Below are 14,055 nucleotides of genomic sequence, written 5' to 3'. Positions count from 1 at the left end.
GGGTGTGGGTTTGAGGTTTTGTTTCATGTTCTGAGAATAGGTAGGAAAAGCGGTTTGTTTGGTTTGGAGTTAACTGATTCTAGTAAGTCCTTTGACAATGTGAGTGTTTCTATGTCTGTGTATCCCACTGTGTTCGTGGTTGTAGACACTAGAAAAGAGAATAAATCAATGGATGTGTCCTGTCTAGTAGAAAGCTTACCAGAATTCATCCTGCCCAATTTATGAATGGACTGCGGCTTGCCTTATCAATGGGCAACACCTGCTATCTCAATATGTTCCTTTTTGCATAATGAAATCTGGACACTCTCCAGAATAGTCTCATGGTTTTGTGTCCAAGATATGTACCACCTCCAAGCTCTGTGACTTGGCCATGGACTGGATAGCTGAAGGGAATGGCGAGCATCTCAGAAAACTCAGATATAAGTGTGACCAGGAAAGTCTCAGTGGAGAATCCCTGCTTTGGGCCTTGTGCTTACATATTGTTCTTTTGCCCTTAATGTTATGAATTTGTTTGCCTGAGGCCAACATTTTGGGAAGCCTGAAGAAAACAGTTTTAAAATGAAAATCAATGTGCATCACCTGTGGCTCTTTGGTTGAATGCTTTGGAAAGGGATGTGTCTGAAGCAGCCTCTTGGCCCTGTTTGAGACTGTGGCTTAGATTCTCAGCACCTGATGGATCAAAAAATTGATCCCATGTTTGAATCCAAACCCAAAATGGCCAAAAGGGCAGTTATTGTGGATGAAGTCTCTTGCCTTCCTCTGTAAGGTTCCTGACCTCCATCAAGTGAGAATCTGGATCCTTTGGGTGAAATGAGTTCTTCAAAGCCATGCAGAGGCTCGCCCATAGGAGCTTGGGTTTTCCCATGACTTCAATTCACATAAAGAATCTAATCCCAACAGACAGTAGGCCTCAAAGTGCAGAAGTAGATCAGTATTAACGGCAGGCCTATTTGATCACTCCTGGTTCACAGGAAGTTTGTCAAAGCCACCCTGACTTTAGGCAAATGAGGGGCAAGGAAGCATATTTTGGAACCTGTGTTGGGCTGTGCCCCTAATTGAATCCTTCAGCCAGAGATTATGATGAGTGTCTATATGGAAGAAGATGAGGGCCATGTGGGAATGTTTTGGGTTTAATTGTGGTCATTTGTGTGGTGGTTGAAAGAGATGACGGGATCCACCTGGGCTTGAGCACTGGCGTGATTTCCCTTAGAGACTGAGTGCTGGAACTGGCCTCAGAGAAGTATTGCCATGAAATGTGTTGGGATTTTAGGAGGCCACACATGAGAGTCGCCCTTGGAAACTGATATCTAGGCCCAGGATGGCTTTCCACAGAACACTGGGAATCGTAGCGAGGATATCACATGATTTTATTCTTAAAGACTTGATAGCCATAGTTGAGAGTCAAAACACACATGGACCTCACAATGTAGACCTCACTGGGCCTGGCTTCATGGGACCTTTTGGCCACTCTTTGGGAAGCTTTGCCTGTGAGATTTCTCCATAACTTTCATTGAAATGAGCTTTCTCACAATTTAATGGTTCCTAAATTAATTGAAACCCACAGTGCCTCCAACTTCATCCTTGAAAACTGGCTATATAATACCATGTGATTTTTGAAATTCCAATGACCAGGTGGCACTGGAGAACCTTTGGAAGTCCTGATGCTGCTCATCAGTATACCAGAGAGTGCCTTGATTCATTGGGTTTCCTGAAAATGGTGTAGAACAGAGATGCCTGTAAGTTGGATCCTGCTGAGTAGTGGGCCTAGAGCAGTGGTGGGCATATATGTGATAAAACATCTGTGGTAGAGCCATGAGGATCTGCCATTGGATTCCAAATGGCTTTTGAGTGACATGGTTCAGCCAGCAGAACTTTCTATGTTTAGGCATCTTGTCATGTGAAGAGATTTCAAGGCAATGTTCAGAATCAGGTTGCTATGTTCAATGGGGCAAATTATGTGGGATAGAAATCTGGTTGGGGCATTCTCCTGCAGACCCTGACCCACCACACATGACAGAACTCCCTTCAGGACTGTGTTCCATTTGAACTCCATGTATTCCGTGAAGTAAATACCAAACTCCCAGTGCAGTAGCAAGAAACACCATGAATTGTGGAGGAGGATCAAATGACTAGACAGTCCACACGGGGAGACACTTAGTCCTTAGTGTCCACAGTAAACCTATAAAGAGATAATTCAGAACTGCTCCCTCATGTTCATTGGAATATTACAATCTATGTCTTGCAAGTCACATAAATGCTGACCCAGCTTTGATCATCTCACTAGAAAGGAAGATAAAGCTTCTGAGAACAACAAATATTTCAAGTGCCCAAACTCATAGGCAGTTTCTCAAGAAATCTTTAGGTCATCCGAGCTCCATGATTGTGGAGTGTTTACCCTGTCCCTTACTTTTGGAAACTCCTCTACCACCTCCATGGTCGTGAATTCCTGATCATATTCCATTCCAGATATGTATTCACAGATTTTCTAAGTTTTCTCATCTAATTGTGTCTTACTTGGGGCGAAGATAATGTCAAGGCATTTTTTCTGGATGAGAGTGGGAAGATTTTTGTGTAGCACATATTTGCATACACATTGGATTGACTTTCCAATTTTCCATTCGAAATACTGAATCCCTGACATTAACACATACCCTACTAGACTCTGACTAGTAATCCTAATATGTTGGAGAAAAGTAACCCAAAAAGAATAGACCTACAAGCAGTTCAGAGCAGGCATGGTGTACAGTTGGAATTGTCTTTGGCATTATATAGGGTAAGAGTTATAAATCTAGTCAATTTTTTTGAAATAGTTCTCCACATGTTTTTAAAGTTAAGAAATATGTGAATTCCTGTCTCCCTTACTCTGAAGCCTATTCAGCACCTGTATTTTTATATGAACATTTATATTCCTACCTGTTACCACATGTACATTATTGTGTGGTGTCTGAATTGGCAGATACAAATTGTGACAAGGGATCACTCCTCCTAAACGCTGTTAGAAGTGAAAATTCATTCTATGGGTGAGCTTCGTAGTTGAACAACATTATCCATAAATCCATGTTCAGTAAAATGAATTTATTTAGATCTGTGGATGATATATAATTCATGGTGATTTTCAATTTGCATATAGTGCTACTTTTAAATGTCTGTGAGTTTGTGTGTGTTTGTGTGTATATATATTTATATATATACAAATATATACATAAAAATATACATATATTATATATGTGTGTATATATATATATATATATATATATATATATATATATATTTATATTTATATACACTCTCCAGATTTTTCAAAATATAAAATATATGTGTCTTATTTTACACTTTCTAAATTTTTCATATTCATGTATGTGCATTTATAATCATCTTTTCACAAGATTATTCTCAGAAATATTCACATACCCTACTCGACTCTGACTACTAATCCTAATATGATGGAGAAAAATAACGCAAACAGAATATAAATATAAGCCGTTCAGAGGAGGCATGGTGTATTGTTGGACTTGCCATTTGCATGATAAACGATAGGTGTTATAAATTTAGTCAATTTTTAATTGAAATTTTTCTCCATGCGTTTTTAAAATTAACAAATATGTGAATTCCTGTCTCCCTTTCTTAATATCCAATTCACCCATGTATTTTTATATGCACTTATAGAATCCTACCTGGTATCACAGGTACATTTTTGTGAGGTGGCTGACTTGGCAGATACAAATGCTGAAAAAAGATCACTCCTCTTAAACGCTGTTGAAACTGAAAATTCAAACTATGTTTGAGCTCCCTGGTAGAACAAGATTATACATAAATCCGTGATCAGTAAAATATTTTTTCATCTGTGGATGATATATATTTAATAATGAATTTCAAATAGCATATATATTGCTACTTTTTAAATATCTCTGTGCTTTTGTGTAAATACGTGTGTGTGTGTGTGTGTGTATATACATACATATATATATATGTGTGTGTGTGTGTGTGTGTGTGTGTGTGTGTGTATATATATATATATATATATATATATATATATATATATATATATATATATATAAACACTCTCCAGATTTTTCAAAATATGAAATATATGTTTCTGATATACACTCCCTAAATTCATTCATGTTCATGGTCTTGGATTTATAATCAAATTTTCCCAAGGTTATTCTGAGAAATATTCATCCACCTGAAAAACATATTTGTATCCTAGTACTGAACACTATGTTGAATGAATGGTTCATACAAAAACTAATATTTCTACAGTAACTGACCCAGTTTAACATCAATTCAAGTAGATTCCGATGGGACAAGATTTGTATCTTGACGTTCATTTTTATTCAACACTGGAACATTAATATTTCTTCATATTATGGACATCATAGGATATATATTTCATCCACAAATTCACAAATTTATGGGCATTTGTTTTACTTTAAATCAATTCCTGCTTCACAACACATGTATTCTTCCAGGTGTCTTGACTGGTCTTTTCATGAGACTTCTTTCCAAACACATTATTTTTGATTTCCATAATCAATTTTGAAGTAAAACTCACACACTCTTCATGATAAACCATAAGCCTAATATTACCAATAGATGTATAACTGGTTTGAATGAATGTATGTATATCAATTTAAAATTTCCTGTATGTTTTCAGATATCACTTCAATCCATTATTTAAAGTTGAAACCAGTTATATTATTTATTCACAATATGGTCTATTCATGCATTATCTCTATATTCATAGACACAGGGTGCACCTACTTGTACCCCCAATACTAATTTATATGTCTTCAAAATATTGCACCCAGAAATGGTCAAAGAAATACTCATGTCACCTGATCTACATATACATTTTATCAGGGTAATATTCTGGACACAAAAAGCAAATGTCACACTTATGATTGTACCAAAGCCTAAATAGGAAGTGAGCATGGGTTACTAAAATATCCATATTCAGGTTGCCTAATGCTCTCAAATATCTATCCTATTGGTGACTACATATTTGTTTCTTCCTAAGAATATATATTCAATCTCAAGCCTGTTGAAAATGTCTAATCCTATTACTCACTTTATACTTTGCCTGATTTCCTAATGTTTCTATTGATATCTGCTTTCCTACATATTTTTCCCAGTTCATCACTGTGACCGACTCTTCACATGTGCTGACATTTACATTCACTCTCTAACCAAAACCCTATTGCTAAAGAACTTTTGGTACAAATCCTATACTCACTTTTCTATCTAAACCTACACTATCTTCCTAATCCTACCGACTATCCCTTTTTGACTGGATGTTCTCTTAGACATTCAATCAACCAAGGTACAAGGTCCTTTGCCATTGTATAATGATTTTTCTGAGACATCTTTGCAGAACATAGTTCAAAGCTAAGTATCCCACTCCAGTTCCCAATCCCCTTCTGGGCTATATATCTTACCTAGAATTCTGTTTTCATACTTATATTTCACCTCTATATTTTTATAAATATCACAGGATTCCAATAACATTATTCATCCAGCAGAATGATTCCCAACCCAAATTGAACCTGTTATTAACCCTAATCATACACTCTTCTCTAAATCTAACTTTACAGAACAGCAGGCACAGAGTTGGTCTTACAATACAGTAATTTAGGGAATCTTTCACCTGCTAAGAAGCTCAAAGGTCCAGGCAGATATGATCCCTGAAGAAGATGTAGGGAACTATGAAGGACCAAAGAGAGGAAAAGTCATCTACCATGGCAAAAAACCTTGTCAGGACGAAGGGATGTGCCAGAATCAGCCTCTGTCTTCTTAATGTAGAGAAGATGGACCAAAGCACGCCTGTGTGGAGAGCTGTTCCCAGGTGCCTTTGGTTGATATAACATTCTATCTTTTGAAATTGTCACAGGAAATAGGGGCAGCCTCCATCTCATTTGACCCTTGGAAGTAACTGTTAGGACAAAGTGGTTGCCATGGCAGTGATCTCACTCAGTTCCTGAAGAAAGTGACCTCACCTAATTTCCTTGGTGATGGATCTCTCTGAATTTGGGATCCAGGAAGCCACGCACCCAGAGGCAGTCCCAGTTCCAGTCCCAGTGGCCTCACTTGTTTAGATTTACTAAGTACAGATTCTGTCTTTCTTGGTGAATACTGAAGTAAGTATGGCCAAAGGCCAGGAAAACTCTGAAGAGGGGCCTTTTCTGAGAAAGCAGGTAGTGGTTCATTGCTGGGTCCTGACAACTTCACAGAGTTGGCCAAAAGACCAAATCTGAGACAGGACAGGCCATTTTGGGGGAACATAAAATGGCCCACCAGTCAGAGGACACTCCCAATAGTCACATACCTACTTGGGGGAAGGAGGTGCCTTTGTGGGTGTGGGTGTGAGTTTGTGGTTTTCTCTCATGTTCTAAGAATAGGTAGGAAAGGCAGTTTGTTTGGTTTGGAATTGACTGTGTCTAGTAAGTCTTTTGACAATGCGAGTTTTTCTATGTCTGTGTATCCCCCTGTGTCTGTGGTTGTAGACATTAGAAAAGAGAATGCACCAATGGATGTGTCATATCAAGTAGAAAGCTTATCAGCATTCATCCTGCCCAATTTATGCATGGACTGTGGCTTGCCTTATAAATGTGCAATACCTACTATCTTCCTAAGTTCCTGTTTTCTTGCTGATTTCTGGCCACTCTCCAGAATAGGCTCATGGTTTTGTGTCCTCTTTATGTACCACCTCCAAGCTCTGTGACATGGCTATGTACTGGATAGCTGAAGGGAATGGCATCATCTCAGATAACTCAGATATCAGTGTGACCAGGAGAGTCTCAGTGGAGAAACCCTGCTTTGGGTCTTTTGCTTACTTATTTGTCTGTTGTCCTGAATGTCAGGAAGGTCTTTGCCTCAGGCCACCCCTTTGTGAAGCCTGAACAATAAAGTTTTCAAATGGAAATGAATGGGCATCACCTTGGGCTCTTTTCTTGATTTATTTGGAATGGGATGTGTCTGAATCAGTCTCCTGGCTCTGCGTGAGGCTGTGGCTAAGATTCTCAGCACCTGATGGGTTTAAAGAAAGATCCCATGGGCATCCATAACCAAAATGGCCAAAAGAGCAGTCATTGTGGATGAAGTCTCTCGCCTTCCTCTGTAATGTTCCTGCCACCATCAAGTGAAAGTAGGGATCCTTTGGGTCAAATTAGTTCTTCAAAGCCCTTCAGAGTCTAGCACATAAGAGCTTGGGTTTTCTCATGACTCCAGTTCACATAAAGAATCTAAACCCCACAGCCACTAGGCCACAAAATGGAGAAGTGGAGCAGTATTAACGGCAGGCCTATTTGATCACTCTTGGATCACAGGAAGGGAGTCCGGCCTTTAGGCATATGAGGGGTAAGGGAGCTTCTTTTGGACACTGTCTTGGGCTGTGCCCCTCATGGAAACCTCCAGCCAGAGGGTATGATGAGTGTCTATATGGAAGAAGATGAGGGCAATGTGGGAGTGTTTTGGTTTTAATTGTGGTCACTTGTGTGGCGGTTGGAAGAGATGAATGGGTCCACCTGGGATTGAACTCTGGTGTGATTCCCCTTAGAGACTGATTTCTGGAACTGACCTAAGAGAAGTATTGCAATGAATTGTGTTGGGATTTTAGGAGGCCACGCATGAGGGTAGCCCTTGGAAAATGAGTCTTGGACCTGGGTTGCTTTCCACAGAGCACTGGGAATCTCAGCCAGGATATCACATGATTTTATTCTGTACGACTTAGCAGCCATAGTTGAGAGTAAAAACACACATGGACCTCATATTGTAGACCACAGTGCACATTGCTTCATTTGTCCTTTTGGCTACTCTTTGGGAAGACTTGCCTCTGAGAGTTATCCAAACCTTTTATTGAAATGAGCAAGGATATCACATGATTTTATTCTGAAAGACTTGGCAGCCATAGTTGCGAGTCAAAACAAACATGGACTTCACATTGTAGACCTCAATGGGCCAGGCTTCATGTGAACTTTTCGCCACTCTTTGGGTCTTTGTGAAGCCTTGCCTGTGAGAGTTCTCAAGGGATTTTATTGAAATCGGCTTCCTCAACATTTAATGGTTCCTGAAGGAATTGAAACCCACAGTGCCTTCAACTTCATCCATGAAAAATGGTTACATAAATACAATGAAATGTTTGAAATTCCCATGAGTAGGTGGCACTGGAGATCCTTTGAAAGTCCTGTTTCTGAACATGAGTATACCAGAAGTTGCCTTGATTGACTGGGTTTCATGAAAATGGTATAGAAAAGAGATGCCTGTAAGTTGGAGCCTGCTGAGTAGTGGACCTAGAGAAGGTGTGGGCAGGTGTGTGATAAAAAAATCTGTCGTGGGGCCATGTGAATCTGCCATTCGCTTCCAAATGGATTATGACTGATATGGTGTAGACAGAAGACCCTTCAATGTAAAGGCATCTTTTAATATGGAGAGGTTTTAGGGCAATGTTCAAAATCAGGTTGCTATGCTCAAGGAGGGAAGCTTCTGGGATAAAAACCAGGTTGGTGCATATTCCTGCAGATAATGACCCACCACATGTGACAGAACTCCCTCCAGCATTGTGTCCCAGTTGAACTCCTTGTTTCATGAAGCAAATACCAAACTCCCAGTGCAGCAGCAAGAAACACCACGTAAAGTGGAGGATGACCAAGTGGCTTCACATTGCACATAAGGAGACAATTAGCCCCCAGTGGCCACAGTTTACCTACAAAGAGAGAATTCAGCAATGTTGCCCCATGTTCATTGGAAAATAAGTAAGCATGTCCTCCAGGTCACATGGATACAGACCCAGCTTTGATGGTCTCACTACAAAGGAAGCTAAAGCTCCTGACAACAACATATATTTCACGTGCCCAACCTCAGAAGGAGTTTCTTTAGAAGTCTTTAGGCCAGCAGAGCTCCATGTTTGTGGAGGGTTTACATAGTCCCTTCCTTTTGGAAACTCCTCTACAACCTACAAAGTTGTGAAAATTGATCAGTTTACATTGCAGATATGTATTCACAGATTGTTCTAACTCCTCTTCTCTAATTGTGTCATACTTGGGGCGGAGGTAATGTCAAGGCATTGTTCTAGATTAGATTGGGAAGACTTTGGTGTAGCACATATTTGCATACACATTGGTTTCATTTTCCAAATTTCCATTCGAAATACTGACTACCTGATACTAACCCATAACATACTAGACTCTCAATACTAATCCTAATATGATGGAGAAAATAACCCAAACAGAATAGATATACAAGCAGTTCAGTGTAGGCCTGGTGTATATTTAGACTTGCCTTTTGCATTATATAGGGCTGTATTTATAAATGTAGTCAATATTTAATTGAAATAATTCTTCATGTGTTTTTAAAAGTAACAAATATGTGAATTACTGTCTCCTTTCTCTGTAGCCTATTCATCACATGTATTTTTATATGCACTTATAGAATCCTACCTCGTATCACACGTACATTTTTGTGAGGTGGCTGACTTGGCAGACACAAATTGTGAGAAGAGATCACTCCTCCTAAACGCTGTTGGAAATAAAAATTCCACCTATAGGGGAGCTTCCAAGTTGAACAACATTATACATTATACATAAACTCATGATCAGTAAAATAAATATTTTTGCATCTGTGGATGATATATATTTAATGATGAATTTCGATTTTGTTTGTGTGTGTGTGTGTGTGTGTGTATATATATATATATATATATATATGTATATATATACTCTCCAGATTTTTAAAATATGAAATATATGTGTCTTATTTACACTCTCTAAATTCATTCATGTTCATGTATGTGGATTTATAATCAACTTTCCACAAGATTATTCTCAGAAATATTCATCCACCTGAAATACTTATTTGTTTCCTAGTACTGAAAACTAACTTCAGTGAATGGTGCATACAAATCCTAATAATTCTACAGGAAATGACACAGTCTAACATCAATGTAAGTAGATTCCTATGGGACATGATATGTAATTTGATGTTCATTTGTATTCAACAGTGGTACATTATTATTTCTTCAGTTTTGCACATCATAGGATATATATTTCATTAACAAGTTCACAAATTTATAGGCATTTGTTTCAACTTTCATCATTTCCTGCTTCAGAACACATGTAATGTCAGGGTTTCTTGACTGGTCTTTTCATGAGACTTCTTTACAAACACATTGTTTTCGATTTCCATAATCACTTTTGAAGGAAAACTCACACACTCTTCATGATAAACCAAAACACTAATATTACCATTAGATGAATAACTTTTTGGAATGAATGATTGTATATCCATAAAAGATTTCCTGTAAATTTTCAGATATCAGTTCATCCCATTATTTAAAGTTGGAATAAGTTATATTATTTATTCACAGTATGGTCTATTCATGCTTTATCTCTATATTCATCGACATAGGCTACACCTCTTGGTACCCAAAATACTAATTTTACGTCTTCAATATATTGCTCCCAGAAATGGTGGGAGAAATACTTATATCACCGGATATATATATATATATATATATATATATATATATATATATTGCTTGAGATGAGAGGCATGGATATCCAGGAAGTGATTCCGTCTACCTTTACCACTATAGATTTTATAAGTAGCACCCGGTATGGTCATTTCCAGTGGGGTTCCAGGAATGACACCTGATGTTGTCTTATGTAGACGGAGACTCTTACTTGATACCGATATGGTGTCCCCTCATCCCCAGGTTGGTAGGCAGTGGCCAGCTGTTTTTACAGAAATTGCTGAGTTCTTTCAAGAGCTTTTAAGTCTGTAAGAAAGGGGGTGTGGAAGGGATCATTAGGTCTTACAGTTGGGGTTAGGTCCCTTACTAGAGGAGGGAACATAGAGAATTTCATAGTGGGTGAGTTTATACAAAGAAACAGAGGGAATATGAGTATTTCTTGCATGAAACAGTGCATAAGGCAGGAGCATAGTCCAAAGTTTTATGCCGATCTCTAAGCTTAATTTCGTTAAGGTCTTTTTAATTGTTCTAATTATTTTTTTAACTGTCCTGATCTCTGAGGTCTATAAGAACAATGTAACTTCCAATTAATCCCCAGGGTCCTGGCTAACCCCTGACTTACCAGGGCCATGAACGCTGGTCCATTATCAGAGCCAATTACCTTTGGCAGTCAGTATCTTGGAAAAATATCTTTCAGGATGTCCTTGACCAGCATTTGTGCAGTTTTATTTTTTTTTTTTGTTGTTGTTGCTTTTTTTTGTGGGGAAGGCTTCAATCCATCCTGAAAATGTATCTACAAAGACTTGTAGATATTTAAGTCCATACCTTGCTGGTTTAATTTCAGTAAAGTCCACTTCCAAGAATTGTCCTGGTCTGGTTCCTTGTAGGTGCTTTCCTGCAGGAAAATTGGAAGTGTAAGCATTAACCATGACGGACCTGACAGGCTTTTGTTACCCGTTCAGTTATTTCCTTTCGCTTTGAGTTGGTTAGTGGAAAACTCTGTTCTTGATCCTTCAGGAATGCCTGCAGTTTCTTTGAACCAAGGTGAGTGAGTTGATGTACATTTTGAACGTAGTTTAGAGCTTTCTGAAAATGCAGGCTGGGCTCAGTGAAGTTGAAGATTTCAGTGTCAGTGTCCTTAGATTTTATCAAAAGTTTGCTGGTGCTCAGGAGTCCATTGGAATTGGGGATCTCCCTTTAACAGCAGGTATAAAGGAGCAGCTAAGGACACAAACCTAGGTATCCATAACCTGCAAAAGCCAGCAGTCCCAACAAACTCTCTGAGTTGTCTGCTGTTAGATGGGTGTGGTATCTGCTCAATGGATTGTTTTCTGGTCTCAGTGAGCCATCGTTTACGGTCCCTAAGTTAATAGCCCAGGAAGATTAGTTCTGGATGGCAAATTTGGGCCTTTTTGGAGAAGCTCAATACCCGAGTTGAGCAAGCTCGAATAATAGTGCTTGGGTCCCAGACTCACAGTTTTCCTTGGTGTTGGCTTCAAGTAGCAGGTCATCCACATATTGAAGCAGGGTTACTTCAGGGTGCATAGTTCTGAAGTTGTTGAGATCGCTGTGGAGGGCTTCATCAAAGAGAGTGGGGGAGTTTTTGAACCCCTGTGGGAGTCTAGTCCAAGTTAGTTGAACAGAAGTTCCGGTTCCTGGGTCTACCCACTCGACAAAAATAGAACTGACAATCTTTATGCCGAGGCAAGCAAAAGAAAGCATCTTTTAAGTCCAGAACAGTATACCATTTCCACTCATGGCTCGGAGTGCTAAGCAGATTGTACAGATTATGTACTGTGGGGTGAATGTCCTGCACTCTGTTGTGGATCTCTCTTAGGTCTGGAATGGAGCGATAGTCCCTGGTTCCTGGATTTTTTTACTGGTAGCAGGGGAGTGTTCCAGTTGGAATGACAGGGCCTTAGGACCCCTAAGGCCAGATATTTCTGAATATGGGGCCTTATCCCATCTTTAGCTGTTTTGCTAAGAAAATATTTTTTGACATTGATTGGGGGGGCTGAAGTTTTTAACTCTACTGTTATTGGAGGTTGTTTCACGGCTAGGCCTTAGCCAACAGTTTTTTCCCAGGCATCTGTATAATCTGTTATACATTTCTGGGGTAGTATGCCTTTTTGATCAGTCTTGTGGGGTGTGACGAGTTGATGTTCATCTTCTACTGACATATTTAAAGCCGTGACTATAGGAGGTTTTACTGAAGGATTTAGAAATTTCACTTGGGGGCCTTCAGGGTTAAAAGTTATTCTGGCCTGGATCTTGTTGAGCAGATCTCTGCCCATCAATGGGGCCCGGCATTCTAAGATTACTACGAAGGAGTGATGGATTTTTTCTTTCCCCAGGTCCATGGTCCTCTTAGTTGTCTAAGCCTCATATTTAATGCCATTAGCCCCTTGAACTAGAGTCCTTTTATTTGATAGATGGCCCAAAGGGTCCTTAAGGGCAGAGTATACTGCCCCTTTATCCACTTCAAAGTTTACTCCCCGCCGGCGAGTTCTTTGAGTTCTTTTGGCCGGGCCAGCTTCCTCCAGGGAAGGAAGGGCTGTGTGTGCCACGGGGTAGTCATCTGGAGGACGCTGGGCTGCTCTAGATTCCTCCAATGGCTGAGAGGCTGAGTCAGCAGCACGGGAATCACTTAGAAGGTGTTGGAGGTTGGGGGGCAAGGGCAGGGCATAAGGAGGGGGAGGAGAGTCCAGTAGATTCTTGAGCGTCAGGAAGAACAGAGGGTGGAGGAGTAGGAACAGAGGGTTTGAGAGATAGAATCATGGGGGAAGCAGTAGGAGCAGGACCAGGGACAATGAAAGGCTTCACCCAAGGAGGAGGAGATTTGCAGATGTCTTGCCAAGTTAAGATATATGGCTGTTAATCTGGATGTCTGTGTGGCCCCGGCTGAAAGACAATATCTCTGAGTTTTCAAATTAGTTGGAAGTAGAAAGATCCTTTGGGGGGCCATCCGACTCCAATGGTGGGTCATTCTGTGGCACAGAGAGTCGTCCAGGTCTGGCGTTTTACTGAAAAAAGAAGATTCTGATCCCTTAAGCAGACTTTGGTCCAGTGATCAAGGGTCAGGGACAGAGGCGTTGAAGTGCTCTGTCCCATATGAAAGATACACAAACAGTGAAAGCAATGACACAAGACGCAGACAAGACAATAAAGACAGGCAATGGACGTCCAATACTGAGACCAGGACTGAGTATCCGGCAAAACCTGATGGGCTGGCAATACCGAATCCGAAACAAAATATCACTGAGTCAAGGAGACTATTGTTACTCAATTTCCCGAGTCCTCTGGGGCGTCCCCCAGGGACATGACCTGTGGCTCTGTGACATGTCTGTCAGCCACCATCGGAGAGAGCTCACTCTCATCACCGATAGCCATTTTGCCCATCCCTAACCTGAAACCTGAAACCAGAAAGAGGCGCCTTACTTACCCTGAAAGGAGCCCATTGGGCGTCTTTCGTCCACCGCTGCTGGATCTTGCTGGGGACCTCAAATGTAAAAGTCGGGCAAGCATCAGAGGAAAAGACCCCCAAGACACTGTCTCATGCAACAGCAATGGGTCCAGAATTCTGGGGCTCA

Source organism: Callospermophilus lateralis, unplaced genomic scaffold, assembly GCF_048772815.1.
Source record: "Callospermophilus lateralis isolate mCalLat2 unplaced genomic scaffold, mCalLat2.hap1 Scaffold_43, whole genome shotgun sequence".
Lineage (NCBI taxonomy): Eukaryota > Metazoa > Chordata > Mammalia > Rodentia > Sciuridae > Callospermophilus > Callospermophilus lateralis.
The sequence above is the reverse complement of the archived record's forward strand: the minus strand, read 5'-3'. Positions refer to the sequence as shown.